The sequence below is a fragment of the Podarcis filfolensis genome, assembly GCF_964270895.1.
Source record: "Podarcis filfolensis genome assembly, chromosome: 2".
Taxonomy (NCBI): domain Eukaryota; kingdom Metazoa; phylum Chordata; class Lepidosauria; order Squamata; family Lacertidae; genus Podarcis; species Podarcis filfolensis.
The window spans coordinates 65,299,213-65,318,960 of NC_139605.1; positions in this window are offsets into that span (position 1 = coordinate 65,299,213).

Consider the following 19,748-nt stretch of genomic DNA (forward strand, 5'->3'; position numbering starts at 1 on the left):
GCCTCCTGCTGCTGCCGCGCCGCCGGAGCACGATTTCTGTTCTTATCCTGAAGCAAAGTTCTTAACCTGAAGCACTATTTTGGGGTTAGCAGAGTCTGTAACCTGAAGCGTATGTAACCTGAGGTACCACTGTATATATTTGTCATTGTTTTAAATGATGAATAATACTTTGATACATGAAAGGAATATTTTAATAAATAGTGGTCAAACAATGATGTCCTAACTAACTAACCCACCCTTACTTCATTCTAGTATTTCTAAGCTAAGAGAGAGATAGAGTGATAGGCAGGTCTGGGATAGCTCATTCGGTAGAGCATGAGAGCCTTAATCTCAAGGTCACAGGTTCGAGCCCTGTGTTGGGCTAAAGATTCCTGTGGTGCCTTCCAACTCTACAAGTCTATGGTCTATGGTGATGGCTTCCAGATGTTGCTGGGACTACAACACTCATTATCCTTGACCATGGGCTATGCTGGCTGGGGCTATGGGACTGGCAGTTCAGCACAGCTGGAGGGTACCACAGTGGCCACCCCATACAAGTTCTTCCCAGTATATTAACTTATTTCCCTCTGTATTTTGAAATGAAGGTGATGGTTACAACTCAGGTGAGTTTTGGTTTTTCTGCTGTCATTTGTATAGTCAGTGAAGGTGAACCTTTCACAGCTTAACAGATTGCCTGAAAATGAATGGTGAGCCTCTGTTTTCCATCCAAGTTCTGGAGACAAATCATAGCTGAGAGGTAGCTGTGCAAAAGCATCCAAAGGCTTATTTTTCTGAGGGACCATGAAACTCCTAAGCTAACCTGCAGCACACAGCTCTGGCAAATGCCTGAGCCGCGCAAGTGAGAGAGCTCTGCAATCTCTAATCTTAGCTCAGTCTGATCAGAGAAGCTTAGGCAAAGCCCCTTCGTATTCATTTTGCCTGCACGTCTTCCCCTATTCTGTGCATCTATAGGCAGGGCAGGAAGAGAAAGGGCAAGGGCAGGGTAATTACTAGTGGCATGTTCCTTAATGTGGATGCTATAACTTGATGTTTTTGATGCATCAGGCTTTGATTTCAATGGATTTTGTTTACATATTGCCTATAAGACGTGAGTGGTTTGCAGAACTATTACACTGTAAATGCAACATGGCAGGGAATCAATCTTTTCTTTTAAATTTAATTACAATTTTCTTCCCGCAAGAAGCGAAATAGAAAAGATTGCAAATTTTGCAGTTTTTCATATTTTAAGAACTGCCATAGTTTGCATGCACTTTTCTTGTAAGGCTATGTTTTTGAGAGCACGCTTACCTGAAAGTCAATGAGCTCTTCTCATATCACTTCATAGTGTGGTTGCCATTTCTTTATGCTCCAGTAAGTGAAAAGCATTTTAGTCACCATCAGCCTAAATCAGTCATCAACTTGGTTATGCAAACATATTTGCATCTGTTTTATGAATTTGTAAGCTGTTGCAGGGACCAGATTAGTTTACCTAAATAAATGTGACTATGTCCACAAATGACGTAGCTCATTGCATGAGAATGAGTTATTAATAACATGGGACCATATTGGGCTAGGCAGGGGGTTATGAATCTGAAGAACAGCTTCCTGTTGCCTGGCTACTTGCCTGCTACTCAAATTCTGTCATAGCATGCCATGCACTAACATATAAAAATTTGCTAATTGTGAGTTGGATCTAGAAAAGATTGAGTGGACCTCTGTTGGGTGCTCAGTGAAGTGGCTAAGCTCACCAAAGGAAACAACTGTTTAGCAGAGTTATCTCTACTAGGCCTACACATTATGTACATACATAGTATTATCAGATGTTGCAAGTAGTTTTCATTCTCTGAGCCCAGAGAAGGTTCTTTGCCCACAAGGTCCTTGCTAAGTCCTGAGTTCAGTTGCTTGCAAAGTCCTCTGGGGTGGTGTGGGATGGGGCACTGAAGCTACAGGAGGATGAGGAAGTTTGATGGTGGCACCAGGCACAAGCAGATATGCTTTTCTGCTCACATGAGACCCTTTTAGACATAAGCCAATATATATTTTCAAGTGAAATATAGACAAGGTCAACCATCATTAGGAAGTACTGGCTATCATTTATCTATCTGGGAAATGCCCAAAGATATAACACTGAAAGATCAGTGAATGTGCATATCACCTAAAGGTCATTGTCTGCTGCCGACATTTGTTAGTGTAACTCTATAATTTTTGGCATTCATCTGGAATCCTAATATGCCCTCATGTCTGAAGTTAATCTCACTTTGAATATTCATTGCAGCGTATATAAATGTTATATCCTTACTGTCCAATTATTTCTCTTTATTCTTATTAAAAAGATACTATACTATAAATAGAATATAAATAGAATATAATACTATAAATATACTATATACAGTATATTGCATACCTATAGTTATAGGAAATAAATTTTCAAGGAGTTCTGTTTGTACAACATACTCCAGATTTTTGCTTGATAACATCTACTGGCTACATTCTTTTAGTTATTTAAAAGAGAAAAAGAAAAACTTCGGTTGGCTTTTTCTTTTTTTTAAAAAAATGGGAGCATCACTGCACATGTCTTTGTTAAGCCTTTTCTGATGATCTTTTGCTGCGACCTACGAAAAGAGTGTTGTTATTGTTCTGAATAGGGGCAAAGTACTATTTGTGCAAGAAACCATAACTATTTCCTTCAGGCTTATCTCAGCCTTTACAACTTTCTCCTTCTTTCATTTCTATTTCTCTGAAATATAGCATCTCTCTGTGCTGAGCCAAGCTAAAATACATTATAAATTAGTTCTTTCCTCTCCCCCCTGCCCCCAAATAACATTATCAATCCTTTTAGTGGCCAAAAATGGATCTAGGTGGAATATATTGGAAGCTGCTATGTGTAGGCAAAAGGCTAAACTATAGATGCTGGTAATTTTTTTCCTCCTTAAATGAGCTTGACAAGTCCCTGAATTCAGCACTCACCTGTATCAAAAGGGCTAATTGCAGTAGCCCTCAGGAGAACTAAATATCCACTCCTGCTTGCATTTGAGCAAGTAAAGGAAAACAGGGATGTTTGGGGGATGGGGATAGCTGGTGGGAGCTGGGTTGTCATTTTCCAAGCCTCAGATTGCCTGAAAACAGAAGTAAGTCAGAGAGAGTTTGCCTATCGTGAGGCTTCAGTTACAATCCTATACTCACTAGCAAAAGTAATCCCTATTGCATTAAGTGCATTCTACTGCCAGGGGTGTGTGGGTGTGTGTGTGTGTGTGTGTGTGTGTGTGTGTGAGAGAGAGAGAGAGAGAGAGAGAGAGAGAGAGAGAGATTGCAGCTTTAATACTTCTGCATTAAGTGCTGTAGTACATTAGAATGCAGATGTTAAATCCCATATTGAATATTCCCTGTGCAAACAACGAACACACTACAATTATAAAATTCACTGTCAGTTTCTGGGTATTTCCCCTAATATCCCCCCCCAAATTATAAGGTGGTTCAAATATGCATCTAGGAATGTCTTAAAGTCAATCAAAGTCATGCCCCCTTTTTTTACCTATTTTGCTCTGATTCTAATATGCATTAAAATCTACTGTGTAAACTTTGAAGAATTCTAGACAATGTGCTAATATGCGTCATATTGTTTCATGTCATCCCAGTCTCTTAAGTGGTGTGAAATTTCAGGGGTTTGGGAAAGGTAACAACAGGAAGAATTAAAGGAACTATTGGAAACTCAAGGCAGTAGAGATATAAGATGATCAGAACCCCACCGAACTTGAAGCATGGGAAGCCCCAATAAAAATTTATAATTTGGCGGAATATTTGGACTATATGATATGTATTTTTATAATCTGGAATATTTAATGTGATTTGATTGAATTGCTAAATTGGAAAATTTAATATATATATTTTTTTTAAAAGAAATTTCAGGGGTTTGGAAATATGGCAGAGTGAATAATGTGGTGTCTTTATGATATATGGTTTATTTACACACACAAACATACACACAACCTTAGCCTACGATGGAGGGATTCACAGCATTAACACCCCAAAGTTTTTTGTTTCTCTCATAGCCACAGCCAGTGGCCGAGCTTGCCCCTGCCATAGTGGGAAGTGAAGAGGATGAACCTGGTAAGAAATCACTCATCTTGAACCTTTTTAAAAGTGATATTTTAAAGATCTTTTAAATCTTCATGGGATGCCTTCTCCTCCTGCTCCAACATGAAGCATTCCATTTAGTTGAGTGACTCATGGCTCCCCAATTTAACCCCACAAATAATATTTGTGTTTCCCTGCCTAGAAGAGAGAGACTGGCTAAGATAACTTAAACATAGGCTTATGTTTAGAAAAGTTTTAATTTCATGCGTTCTCAAATTATATAAATAGTACAGTTTAATTTTTCCACCTTTCACCTTTCGTTTTGTTACATACGATTAAAAAACAGTTAAAGCAAGAAATAGCTGATATATTTAAAGTGAAACTATACAAAATAGGTGCTCATGGCACAGACATATTTATCCACCTGAGAGAGCCTGTCAGAATTGCTTCCAGAATGTGTAGATTGTGAGTACAGTGGTACCTCAGGTTACATACGCTTCAGGTTACATGCGCTTCAGGTTACAGACTCCGCTAACCCAGAAATATTGCTTCAGGTTAAGAACTTTGCTTCAGGATGAGAACAGAAATCGTGCTCCGGCGGCGCGGCAGCAGCAGGAGGCCCCATTAGCTAAAGTGGTGCTTCAGGTTAAGAACAGTTTCAGGTTAAGTACGGACCTCCAGAACGAATTAAGTACTTAACTTGAGGTACCACTGTACCCGCCATATCTTGTCAGAAATGCTATTTCACAGAGCAGGGGCAGCAGCACAGAAAGCTACTGTGGAGTGGGCTTTTGAGATCTTTCAAGAGACTTTGTTTCCTTCTGTACAATGTGGCTTGACTCATTGACTCACTTCCTCAACTTTGATTGAGGAATCTGCTGGTTGGGCACTTTAGTATGGAACGCAGTGTTTGCTCTTGTTTATTGTTTCCAGAAATATGTGACTTACCTCTAATACTTCTGATGTATGGAATCTGTGTGGTGGGGTACTTGATTACCTTTTTGTTCATTCCTGCTTTTTGATTCTAACTTATGTAATGCAGCATGAAAGCATGCTACACTGGAGTGTGTGTGTGTGTGTGTGTGTGTGTGTGTGTGTGTGTGTTTGGTTGGGGGGTTGTTTTGGAGTCAAACATGAATACACATGACATGAAAGATGTTAACAGCAAACGTCACCCACAGTTCTGTCCTTTTCTTTGCACCAATGATTTGCCTCCAGCTATTGTGTGCACTTATTAATGTATTAATCATCATTAGTATGAAGTCTGGCTCAAAAGTTTGGTTACATAAAAAAAACCAAAAACCCCACCAGAGGCCATATGAGGATTATAGCTACACATTATGAGTTTGTGGGTGCCAGATCCATTTAATCCCTGGTATCTACTTGCACTTTGACATGCTTTCGAACTGCTAGGTTGATAGGAGCTGCGACCGAGCAATGGGAGCTCACCCTGTTGCAGGGATTTGAACCGCCGACCTTCCAGTCGGCAAGCCCTAGGCTCTGTGGTTTGGACCACAGTGCCACCCACATCCTTAGATGCAAAAGTAGCAGACTGGAAAAACACACACATACACACACACACAGAGAGAGAGAGAGAGAGAGAGAGAGAGAGAGAGAGAGAGAGAGAGAGAGAGATGCCAGATCTCTGCTTGAATCCAAGGCTGTGACCATAGGCACCTGGTCCCAAGGGCCCTGGGTGCTGTGGCTTCCACAACATTTTAAATGAGGGGACCGGGCACCCACAAAGGGTGGTGTGGCTGCATATCCCGCCCCCCGTATGCATGCAACTATCATCGTGTCCCCAGCATGTGCGAGTGACATCAGTGTGTTGACATGCACGTGCATGCCAGAGGGCATGATGACATAGCACACATGCTCTGCATGCACTGGGGATGGCACTCAGCCCCGGGCACCTGCAGTCATCCTGACTTGTACATCTTTCAGTATTGGGAAGGAGAAGAACCTTTTTCTTAGCTTAGTCTGACAGTCATCTTCTTGAAATATTGGATCTATAGGACTGAGACAATGAAATATCAAAGGTTACTTCCACTTTTCCAAATTCGGTCTGAGATTCTACTTTTCTGTTCATAGGCACAACTATCACTTCAATAACAGCCATCTTGTAGGAATTATCACTTTGTAGGAATTGTGTCTCACGGTAATATATTGAAAAAGTTACTGGATAGTGAGCATGTTGTGGATTACACTGTAAAGAAAGAAAACGAGGATCTGGCAAATAATAGCTGTTGGGCATAACCATGGGAAGGAAAGTGAAGGAGGCTCTCCTGGAAACTGACAAACACTTTAATCACTCCCATGTCGTTCATATTTCTTGAGCATAGCCTCTCTTGATTTTAGTACTGATTGCTATTCAAGACAATCAAGACAAGACCTTGAGTTGAGGTGAATTGTCATTTCTTCAGGAAACACATTGGCGGCCATGTCAATGCATCGGCATCAGAAGGAACATTCCACAGGACTGGGCCTGTAGCAATAAAGGCTCAGCTTCTTGCCACTGTCAAAGGAACCTCACTAACTCAAGGCTCCAAAGCGCCCTGGGCTCTTTGGCATGCAAAAACCATCTGCTAATGCAATCCAGGCAGCTCCCTGCCACTCATTAATCAGTACTTCAGATCATAGTTTTTTGTTTATTTCATTGGTAGTTGGTGTCAGGGAGCAGCTGCAGGGAATAGGGGGAATCTGGGAAAATTTCCCCACTACTTTACAAATATGAGGTGCTTCAATATATTGAAGACTCTTCTGTAAATGAATTTGTCCCTTCTCAGATCAGCTAGTCTGGATCCAAAGTCACTTAATTTGATTTGTTTGCTTGCTTCTTTTTGAGTTTCCTGGCAACCTGGATCTCTAAGTAGCCATGACACAAACCCAATTCTGAATAATCATAACCTTTTAAAAAAATAATAAGCATGCAACAGTTACTTTCTAACAGTATGTGCCAAAAAAGAACTCTCACCTTTGAAAACCTGAATTTAGTGATTTGTTTAAAAAATGATACGATTTTGCTAAAGCCATGGCTCTTTTGTGGCAAATAAGCAATGATTTCTTGCTATTCTACTTAAATAAAAGGAGACCTTGCTTCATGAAGAAAAATGAAGAAACAAAATTGAATCTTACCTGAATAAGACTGATTGGTCTATTTTATTTGGGTGGTTGTAACAAGAGTTTGTCATTACAGGTGGCTGGAGAATTGCTGAATAGAGCCTTTCAATGGAGCCTTTTCCCACAATGAAAACAGCTGCTTTCTTCAGAAATGTGTGTGCCTAAACTTCTTTTCGGAATATGTTTTCCAGAGAGAGAAAAGTTTTGTCCATATATTAAGAAGGGAATTCAGAGTGTATTAAGGCAAACTGAGGTGAACCACCCTGAAGCAGCTGATTTGCCACTGTCCATAGATGCAGCTTCATTTGAGCCAGGAATCATCAAGGCCATTTAGTTTTCATAGTAGGAATATGCAAAGTAACTTTTGCTAATATGCAATCTCAACAATTCCATATCTTGAAATGAGGTTCAGGACTTCCAGGGTGAGGATCTAGATTCCCAAATAGGTTGAGGCTAGTCTCCTCTCTTTACCAACACTAAAATGTCAGCTAAGGTGACCCATTTGTTTGACCCAGCATGACATTTTTATATAGCCTCAAAATGCAGCTGAGGGGATTTGCAGAGGAGGCCAGGAGTACAATGCTGAAAACAGGCCATTTTGAAATCTTTGGGTGACTTTTAGAAAACAAACTAGCATCTCCTTTTGCCTAGCAGCCGGCAGATAAGACCGGCTATGATCAGAAACACCCCAGAGGATGTCAAAAGGGCAGCTGAGGCAAAATACAAAAGACCCAACAACAAGACCAAAGGGAGCTATTTGTGCACCTGCATTTTGGGTCTGCTATATTGTTTGCTAGCCTTTGAGGTTTCTATCAGGAACATGATTCTGCACTTGCTTGCATAGTCTATTGTTAGATACACAGAAGGGACTAGGTTGTACCCTACATTAAAAAAAAACTAATGCAGAGGAACTGCCTGGTTTATTTTCCTTCATACATTCTTTTCATTACCCTTGTTATTGAATTGGTATACTCTAGCTTCCTTCTGATCATTTGATTTGTGGACCTTTGATTGACACACTGTTACACATGCAATGCATATTTTAATGTTAATAACATAGTGAACAGGGATATGTAATTGGTTGTTGGACCTTGTTATCGATTTCAAAAATAATAATATTGGGGTCATCTATAAATATCCCTTGCTTACTTCAGAGTAGCAATAGTGAGTTGATTCCAACTAAGTTTTCCCACCATAGACCCACTGAAATTAATGAGCTAGGTTAGTCATGTTCATTAACTTCAGTGGGTGTACTCTGAGTATGTCTCGCATTGAGTACAGCCCAATATTGATAGTGATGGATCTGGATAACATTATTTTGATTGTGTTTATGTGTAATGTTTTGTGATAATGTGAGGCTTTGAATAAAGCCTAAGCAGCCTGATGTGAACTTCTTTGGATCTTAAATCAGGACAACTGGAAAGGTTTGGAAATTCGGAGCCATCCACTGTCCCACATGTTGCTGTGGCCAAGACAGCACATCCCATTCAGTCTGAAGGGCTCAGATTAGCAGTCAAATTCCTTTATTGCTTAGCTCATTTCATTTTGCACGATGTGATCTGAGAGTCTCATGATTTTATCAAGAGTCCAGACAGGCTCTTATTACACTCTAAATCTTTATTTTAAGAATTTCCATTCTATCTTCTTGCCTAAAATTAGTTTAATTGATTGTCCTTTTCCACTCTAGTCAAGAATACTCACATACAAAATCAATCTGAGGTTCATATTCTCCTTCTATTTAATAGCTAAGGTCTGAACGCACCTGGGGAATAAACAAATTTGCTATGTCAATCCACTCACAACAGAATGGGAACCATTTCCCCCTCTCTCACTTTCAGGAGGCTACACCTTTACTGGGTTTTCTCTACAGTAGTACCTCAGGTTAAGAACTTAATTTGTTCTGGAGGTCCATTCTTAACCTGAAACTGTTCTTAACCTGAGGTACCACTTTAGCTAATGGGGCCTTCCGCTGCTGCCACGCTGCTGCTGCACAATTTCTGTTCTCATCCTGAAGCAAAGTTCTTAACCCTAGGTACCATTTCTGGGTTAGCGGAGTCTGTAACCTGAAGCATCTGTAAACTGAAGCGTCTGTAACCCGAGGCACCACTGTATTTGTTGCTATTTGTCCCTGGCTGAGTTGAAGAGAAGTCTTTTCAAAGTCCACCTGTGTTCAGGATAACCTTGTAGCACAAGCTTACCTCGGCCCAGGGCATTTATTTTGCCCCCTTCAAGTTTCTCCAGGGCCAACCCTTTAAACACACGTCGTCTAGAAAAGCAATGTAGCATTTCTCCATTGCTTTGCTAGAATGTTGCTTTGAAGGTCTGTCCTTGGAGAAAGCTCTCTCTCTCTCTCTCTCTCTCTCTCTCTCTGTGTGTGTGTATGTGCATGTGGCAGAAGTCCACTTTCCTCATGGGAAGGTTCCCTGTAGAGCTGGGCAATATGTTAACACCCTGTACTTTATTGTAGGATGAATTGAGAGTGTTCTGATTATTAAAAAAGGGATTAGAAGAAGAAAGGCTGTCCTGCTTCTAATCAGAGGTATAGCTGTAGCCGTGTGGGATTACAAGAATCATACATCCTTTAGCTCTCCAAAGTAGCATTTGTGAAGTTAGTTCAAACACCATTAATTGTAGTGTCTTTTAGATCTATCCTTCCCTTTTCTTTGTTCCATGGTTTTAGAGATAAATAGGATACTTTCACTATCTTTTTAGAGATTCTTTGTTGGCATGTCTGCAGCCTGTCCACCATGTAAATGCTCTCCCGGTGAATACTGTCAAAGGGAAAGAACAAGAGGATGCAGAGAGAAAATGCTCTGAAAACAACTCATACCATTGTCCACTCAGAAAAAAGAGCAAGAGTTTCCAAGAAAAGAGTGGAAAATTAACAGAGAGTAATGTGGGGTTTAAGGCATCTTTCCCCATCCTGTGATGGGAGATATTTTGACATCAGTGGATAGAGCCTGAGTCAATCCTGTGGTCTGGGTCACAATGGGCTGGCAATAGGTTGCTGGACAGGGCAGGGGGCTGATCCAAATAAAGTGTACTGGGCCCAGGAAATCCTTTTGGCATCCTTGCTCATATCTTGTTGAAAGGACTGTATTAGCACCAAGTGGCTGCCATGGGCAGAAAAGAGAGAGAGAGAGAGAGAGAGAGAGAGAGAGAGAGAGAGAACGAGAAAGAGAGAGGTGATGGTCCTTGTGTACTGCTTTTTGTGATGGTACTCACCAGTACAATTATAATCTGAACTGTTGGAAGTATATTGCTTCAGAAAGCGTGAGTAGCTGTATCCCTCACACAGATGGACCCTCTTCCACAACTTCTGACTTGTACAATACACTCCAATATTATTACAGTGGTACCTCGGGTTAAGAACTTAATTAGTTCTGGAGGTCCCTTCTTAACCTGAAACTGTTCTTAACCAGAGGTACCACTTTAGCTAATGGGGCCTCCTGCGCCGCCGCCATGCGATTTGTGTTCTCATCCTGAAGCAAAGTTCTTAACCTGAGGTACTATTTCTGGGTTAGGGGAGTCTGTAACCTGAAGCATCTGTAACCTGAAGCGTCTGTAACCCAAGGTACCACTGTATGGCTCTAGAGCAGGGTGTCCCAAACTTGGGTAATTTTGGCTGCTGTTGGACTACAGTTTCCATCACCCCTGACCACTGGTCCTGCTAGTTAGGGATGATGGGAGTTGTAGCCCAACAACAGCTGGAGACCTACGTTTGGGAAGCCCTGCTCTAGAGCAAGGGTGGGGGACCCTTGGCCCTTCAGATGTTGCTGGAGTCCAATGTGCCTCATCCCTGACCATTGACTATGCTCATTGGGGCTGATCTGAATTTTAGACTATCAATAGATGGAGGTCTAGATGCTCCCCGCTCCTGCCCTGGAGTCATACACTGTGCCAGCCCTCCATCACTGACCCTTTGATCTGTTAAATGAAGATGTGAGGAGTTAAGCATAGACCTTCTGTGTGTTCTGCCTCTAAGCTACGTGCTCTTTGTCAAGTACTTTGAAGCAAAGTTCTACATCTTAGATTTGAAACCTTTAACTTTGAAGGACGTGTAAAAGGTAAGGCCATCATTCTCAAATGACTTGTGGCAGTAAAATGCTTTAGAGGCTTGTTTCTAAGGATGGGTGAACCTCTCTTCCTGTTTACTATCTTTGATGTCATTGGGTCGCTCTCTGTAGGGACCACCACATTGCTAAAAGCTTTTGCCACCTTTTTATTTTTGGTTTTTGATTATTATTTTTCCTGAAGACCAGAATTTTGAAACCAAAAAGGCTTGCAGCTAACTGACACAGATTGGATATTAGTGGGCTCTGTGTGGCATCATGATTAAAGACCCCTCACCCAAAAAGGCAAATTCTATTAGCATTCTTACTTTATGTTTATGTATGACTATCCTTATTGAGACGTGGAATTGCTGGTAGCTCATTGAGATTGCAAGCCCCCATTAAACATTACTCATGGGTGCACTCATGGGTCCCTTCAAATGGGGTGGCTCAGAATATTGACTTGGAGGTGCAAGTCATTGGTTTAGCACTCTGGTAAGAAGCAAATGTGGAAAAAAGGTGTAAAATAAGTTAATGGAAAGCGAGGAAGAAAGAATCAAGGACAAGAGGACAGAGAGAAACTGAGAATGAGAGAGTACATGGTAGTGAGGTGGGGGGACATTTTACAAAGTTCCCAATCCAGGCATATCCAGAAATAATAAATATATGACCCTAAGACATGAATGGCAAATCTGTACAGATCTGTATGTGGGTGAGTGGGGGTGAAATATTTAAATCAGTCAATAAACGTAAGACAAGCCATGTTAGATCAGACCAGAGGCCCATCTGGTCCAGCCCCCTTTTTTCATAGTGGCCAATCAGATGCCTATGGGAAGTCCACAAGCTTGAAACAAGCATAACAACACTTCACCATCCATGATCCCCAGTAACTGATATTCAGTGGCACATGACCTCTGACACAGCAGACACAAATAGTCTTCATGACTAGTAAAAGCCACAATGAAATTAAAACCACACCACCTGCAGACTGAAATAAGTTTAAGATTGATTGATTCAAGGAATTGTTGTGCCCCTTCTTGGTGCAAAACACATTTTGCACCGAAACAAAGAAACGAAAATGGCTGCTCCCATTAAAAGCACACACACACACATTATTTGTAGGTTTGGGAATCAGTTTACAGCAGCTCCTTGTAATACATAGCTTCTTGGGCAGGCTGTGTTGGCAAATGAAAGGTAAATGGCAGAGTCTTCTTCTCCTTTCTGTTCAAGATAGTTGGAAGGCTTTAGCTTGGAGAATATGCAATAAAATAATAGAAAGTGAAAATGTATCTTAAGAAGTTCAAAGGGCATATATCCCTCATCACCCATTAGAAATTTGGGGAAAGGCTTCCAGTTCAGATGTAGACACTCAGCCATAACTGGTCGTTTTCTGGACATTAAGCAGCAGTGACAACCACATGGAGATGTGTGATCACACTCAGTAACAGCCACATTGAGGCATGTTGTGTCACACTGAATATTTCTTCCCTTGTCAGAAGAACTGTGCTCTGAGGAAGGAAAAAGAGCAGCTCCTATGAAGAGCTTTCTCATTACTGCCAATCACACTGAAGTCTCCCCCAGAAGTCCAGCTGAACCAGCCTTTTAAATTTGACTCATTAAAATGGTATCTTTTTTTAAAAGGCCAGAAATAACTAAGGAAAATGACCCTTAATGTACATCTTTATTTCAGAAAACCAAGGCTGCATATTTGAATCCTCTCTTTAGTAGTACCACATCACTTCATCACATTCTGTGAGGCAATTAAGAAAAGTATCAAGATGCCCAATAAGCACATTACAGAGGTCAACAGGTCTCTGATTCCAACAGGATCAATATAGCCCCCTCACTTCTTTTAAAACTACAATCTTTCAGTTGTTTTAAAAAAGCAAACATTGCTTTAAAAAAAATAGTTTTGGTTAAAAAAAATAGTTTTGGTTAATAGTTAATTTTGATGGGAGATATGAATGGAGTAGTTTCAACAAATATGGACAAAGCACAAAGACAGGTAATAACAAAAGATGGAAGACTACCAAAGACTTTTTTCGAAATGACTGACAATATGGACTTGATTGACATTTGGAGAACAAAACACCCATTAGAAAGAGAGGGAACCTTCTTTTCTGAAGCCAAAATGACATGGACAAGGATTGACCAAATCTGGGTGACTAGCAGTATGGCGCCGAATATAAAGAAAGTGGAAATCTGCCCAAAAACCTTCTCCGACCATAACGCAGTAAAGATGGTGATGAAGCAAACAACAACTGGTTCCTTCAGATGGAGAATGAATGACAACTTATTCAGAGACGAGGAGATTTGCAAGAAGGCCCAAAAAACTTTGAAAGACTAATTTGAAATTAACTTGAGGACTAAAGTAGAAAAAAGAATAGTATGGGACGCAAGTAAAGCCGTGATGAGAGGGTTTTTGATACAACAAAATACATTAAAGAAGAGAAAGCAAAATGAGAGGAAGGAAAAAATCTTGGAAAAGATAAAAGAAGGGGAAAAGAAGTTAAGATTGAAGCCGAAATCGCAAGAGATTTTAAGAGAGATTAAATTTCATCAAACACAATATATGGAGCTGACGAATCAAGAATTAGAGTGGAAAATTAGGCAAATGAGACAAAAGACCTTTGAATCTGCTGATAAATGTGGCAAGCTATTGGCCTGGCAAATAAAGAAGAGACAAAAACTCAACACGGTAACAAATATAGAAGTGGAAGGAAAGAACATAAGTAACCCAGCGGAAATTAGGAATTGCTTTCAGAACTACTTTAGACAACTTTACACACAAGGGCCGCAGAAAGAAATGGATATACAACAATTCCTCGAGAAAAATGGGCTGAAAAAGGTTTCACAGGAAAGTAAGTCAATTTTGAACCAGGAGATATCAGCACAAGAAATAGAAGATGCCATTCAAGGCATGGCGTTGGGCAAATCCCCCGGGCCGGATGGACTGACTTCCAAATACTACAAAGTTTTGAAGGAAGGATTGATACAACCTTTGAAGGAAGTCTGCAACGAGATTATGGAGGGGAGAAGGGCACCCGATACGTGGAGAGAGGCCTACATTACACTTATACCAAAGACAGAGACTGAAAAGACCCAACTTAAAAACTACCGACCCATCTCGTTACTAAATGTGGATTACAAAATTTTTGCTGACATTTTAGCAAAAAGATTGAAAAGAGTTTTGATGGAGGAGATTCATGGGGACCAAGCGGGCTTTCTCCCGAAAAGGCATTTGTCGGATAATGTAAGGAATATAATTGACATTTTGGAAAAGTTGGAAGTGAATATAAACACTAAGGCTGTTTTGATATTTGTGGATGCCGAGAAAGCCTTCGACAACATTTCTTGGAGTTTTATGCTGAAGAACCTCCGGGGGATGGGGGTAGGCCAAGGGTTCGAGAATGGTATAGGTGCAATATATTCTGAACAGAAAGCAAAATTAATTGTAAATAACGTGGTTACAGAAGAGTTCAAGATTGAAAAAGGGACACGTCAGGGGTGCCCTATCTCCCCACTACTTTTTATATCGGTCCTGGAGGTTTTGCTTAATATGATTAGGAGGGACCAGTTGGTTAAAGGGATTCAGGTCGGAGCTAAACAATACAAATTGAGAGCATTTGCAGATGACTTAGTACTTACATTGCAAGAGCCAGAAGCTAGTACGAAAAGAGTTTTGGAAATAATCCAAGAGTTTGGTCAATTGGCAGGATTTAAATTGAATAAGTTAAAGACAAAGGTATTAGAGAAAAATTTAACACAGATTGAAAAAGAAAGGTTTCAGAATGAGACAGGGTTGACCGTGGTTAAAAAAGTGAAATATTTGGGTATAAACATGACAGCTAAGAATGTGAACCTATTTAAAGACAATTATGAAAAAACTTGGACAGAAGTGAAAAAAGATTTAGAGATTTGGTCAAACTTAAAGCTTTCCTTGTTAGGTCGAATTGCAGTTATAAAAATGAATGTATTGCCAAGAATGTTGTTTTTGTTCCAAGCATTGCAAATAATGGAAAAAATGGACTGTTTCAAGAAGTGGCAAAAAGATATATCTAAATTTGTCTGGCAGGGCAAGAGGCCCAGAATTAAATTTAAGATATTAACGGATTCAAAGGAAAGAGGGGGGTTTGCCCTGCCAGACTTTAAACTCTACTATGAAGCGGCAGCTTTCTGCTGGCTGAAAGAATGGCTGCTTCTTGAAAACACAGACATTTTGGATTTGGAAGGTTTTAATAACATTTTTGGGTGGCATGCATATTTGTGGTATGACAAGGTTAAAGCACACAAAAGTTTCAAAAACCATATTGTCAGAAAAGCACTATTAAATGTTTGGATCAGATATAAAGATTTGCTGGAAAATAAAACTCCAAGGTGGCTGTCGCCAATGGAAGCTAAGGCAGTTAAAAAGTTAAACATGGAGTCGAAGTGGCCAAGATACTGGGACATTTTGGAAAAGGAAGGGGACAAATTGAGATTGCAGAGTTTTGAGAAATTAAAAGGGAAGGTGAGAGATTGGCTGCACTATCATCAAATAAATGAAGCGTTTAAATTGGACAGTAAAATTGGCTTCCAGGTGGAAAAATCAAAATTGGAGACAGAATTGTTAGAACCCAGTACTAAGAACTTGTCAAAAATGTACAATTTGCTGCTGAAATGGAACACACAAGACGAAACGGTTAAATCAGCTATGATTAAATGGGCTCAGGACATTGGTCATAATATCTTGTTTGCTGATTGGGAAAAGTTGTGGACCACCGGGATGAAATTTACGGCATGTAATGCTCTAAGAGAAAACATTATGAAAATGATATATAGGTGGTACATAACCCCAGTCAAGCTTGCAAAGATTTACCACTTGCCTGATAATAAATGTTGGAAATGTAAAGAAAAGGAGGGTACATTCTTTCACCTTTGGTGGACGTGCCCGAAGATTAAGGCATTCTGGGAAATGATCTATAATGAACTTAAAAAGGTATTTAAATATACTTTCCCTAAGAAACCAGAGGCCTTTCTCTTGGGTATTGTCGGACAGGGGGTGTTAAAGATGGATATAACTTTCTTTTTGTACGCTACAACAGCAGCTAGAATACTTATTGCGAAGTACTGGAAGACACAAGAACTACCCACACTGGAAGAATGGCAGATGAAGGTGATAGACTACATGGGCCTGGCAGAAATGACGAGCAGAATCCGAAACCAGGGAAGAGAAGCAGCGCAAGAAGAATGGAAAAAGTTCAAGGACTATTTAAAGAAATATTATAAAATTAACGAAAGTTAGAATGATGTTGGACTGGAAAGTAAATGGTTACTATTAGCAAGGGTTAAGACAAGGAGAATAAGGAAGATTAGATTAAATTCAAATTAAAATAAGGGAAGATTTGCTGAGTAATTGATAAGAATTTGGAATACAGAAAAGGGAGGCATGAGGAAGTCGGGGAAGAAAGGTATAAGAAATTAAGATATGAAATGGTACATGTTTTTTGTTTTGTTTTTGTTTTTGTCTGTTTATGTATTTGTTATATGTTTGTTGTTGTTATAAAAACCTTTAATAAAAAATTATTTAAAAAAAAATAAAAAAGCAAACATTGCTTTAAAAAAAATAGTTTTGGTAAGAAAGGAAACAAAACACTGCACAAAGATTCAATCTTTTACACAACCAATCCGGGGCCTTCCTGCGACTCGGCTGTGGGTAGAGGTACGTAACCAATAATGTTGTGGCATTATTTATCCCATTAACCCAATATTCTTGTGTTTGTGTATTTGTTTTGGGGAGCTGGGGGGAGCCGGGGCCTCACCACACAAATGGCAATGCTTAGGTACATAGCACTGTCCCATATGGGACTTCTTCAAGGGATTCAGATAATTTCAGATCATTAAGCTTAACAACAGACATCCCTTAAAATAAACTTGAAAGAAATATTAACTTCACTATTTTCCAATGAACTAAACTGGGAGGAAGAAGATAGCAAAGCATTATTCTATATTAGCCAGAGAGAAGACTTTGGCCCAGTTCCCTGTTGCCTTGGTTAGAAGATCACATGCCATACCATACATGACACATAGCTAAACTATGTAATTCTCTCCCACAAGAGATAGCGGTGGCCACCAATTTGGATGGCTTTAAAAGATAATTGGGCAAATCCATGGAGGATAAGGCTATCAATGGTTACTAGCCACAGTGGCTATTCTCTGCCTCCATGGATGCTGGAAACTGCAGAAGGAGAGAACCCTGTGGCACTCATGTCCAGCTTTCAAACTTCCCACAGCCATCTGGTTAGTCACTATGAGAACAGGATGCTGGACTAAATAGGCTTATTATATGTCAAGACCGATGGAAACATTTACTGTCTCATTAGTGGCAAATATGTGCAACAGGACTTCATAGACAAGCCTGCTCTTCATTCTGTATCAGTCAGGCTTTTCCTAGAACAGCAAGGATTAGAAAACTATAAACGACAATTTCACAATGCCTTCACATTGGTATTAAAAAGCCCGAAGCTGTCAGGAGATAGTGGTGGAAGACTTTGCTGAACTGAAATGGCAAGAAAATTAGACATGGGTGAGAGCTTTTCCATTCACCTCAGATTAAGTTGAAAATGACCAGAGCTCCCCGCCCCCCCCACAGAAAAATAATATTGAAAAAGAACTCAGACTTGTTTTACCTAGCTATTCGGAGACTTGGAAAAATGGCACACTACTATCTTGTCTTCAAGACCCCTCTTATGCCAACCCCACTTCTTGAAATACTCTCGACTCCCCTTTCCATTCTTTTGTTCTTCATCACCATGAACAACGCACCAGGGTGCAAAGTATGAGTCATGGCAGTTGTTTCTCTCTCAAGGGCTACTACGGTGTCCCATAGACCCCTTTGCTGTGCCCAGGCATGGTGGTAATGAGAATGCCAGAGGGAAAGATCAAACATCCCTCCTCTTTACTTCATAGGCTTGCCAGGTAAGAGAAGAGAGGGGAAGAGGATGCTTTGGGGACTGAGATTACCAAAGAAAGCAATTGGGAGGGTGATGGCTGTGAGAATGGAATTGGAGATAAATTGGGAATTCCACTTTGGCTCAGGGTTTGTTTTTTAAGATGGCCATTTCAGGCAGATTTTTTTTATGAGCCCCTGATTTTTTTCATTGGAACTGGCTTGGGAAAACTTGGCTGCCAACTCTAAAGAAAATGCCATTCCCTTCCTGATTCACTTTTCCTTGAAAGATTTGGAGTTGCCATAACTCTGAGCCGCTAAATGGTTTCAGAAAGCCGAGTTCCATGAAGCAATAATGATAAAAAACCATTGCAGATTTCTTTAAAGGTTGCACAAAGGAACAATGATGCCCTTCTTATGTAAATGTTCCCTGCTCCTAGACAAGGTCTTGAAATGCTAAGAACAGAGGTTCAAAAATTGCACTTGACTCAGCGAAGCAGCACAAATGGATTGTTTACTGTATACCAGACTGTTTAAAACTGCTCTGCAGACTTTGATTAAACTGCCAGAATCGAAACATCTGTTGAAGAGTTAGGCAAACCGGTATCCCTCAACCTCAGTTCTCAGTCTGTAAAATGGGGATTTTAAAAATATATAGCTGACATTAGCCTGCATTACAGATACTTACGTGTTTAATGCATGGTTTTAAACAAGAGAGACAAAGAAAAGACAACTTTCTAATATGAGAAAAAGGCATGTGTGGATCGCTTTCAACTAGAGTTTATTTTTCTGCTTTTTTAGTTATTTGTAGGTAACATGATATGTATCATGGACTCTGTTGTGAACATGTGTCCTTCCAATCTGAGGAAGAGGAAGGGGCAGGTTTAACTGGTCAGAATAATTTAAATAACTCTGTACAAGCTGGAGTTCCTAATGCAATATGTTCCTCAGCCAATGCCTGACCCAGCCAACTGCTAGCATTGTCTGTCATTTGGACAAGATAAGCAAGTGGTCCCCCTACCCATTCTTTAAATAGCTGCAATGGTATTGCATATTGATTATAACACATACGTTTTGTGAGTCAATGAAGACTTGGAGTGCACCAAAGCACACAAAGTTTCAGGACTGATCCTGCTGTGGAAGTGCATTGATTGCATCTATATTCCATCTGCAGTTTTCTTGCTTGGGTTGGTTCTAGCAGGATCTGACCTGAAAAGGACAGAGGCGGATTTACTAGTTTGCTCACACTGGGCATGGAGCCTCAGGGGCACTGCTGGGAACACCACAACTAGGATTACCATACTTGATATTTTATGTATTAGTGTAAAATCACAATACAGTGGTACCTCTGGTTACAAACTTAATTCGTTCCGGAGGTCTCTTCTTCTCTCTCCTGAAACCATTCTTAACCTGAGGTACCACTTTTGCTAATGGGGCCTCCTGCTGCCGCTGCACGATTTCTGTTCTTATCCTGAGGTAAAGTCCTTAACCTAAGGTACTACTTCCAGGTTAGCGGAGTCTGTAACCCAAAGTGTTTGTAACCCGAGGTGTTTGTAACCCGAGGTACCACTGTACTGTTAACAGAGTCAGACATA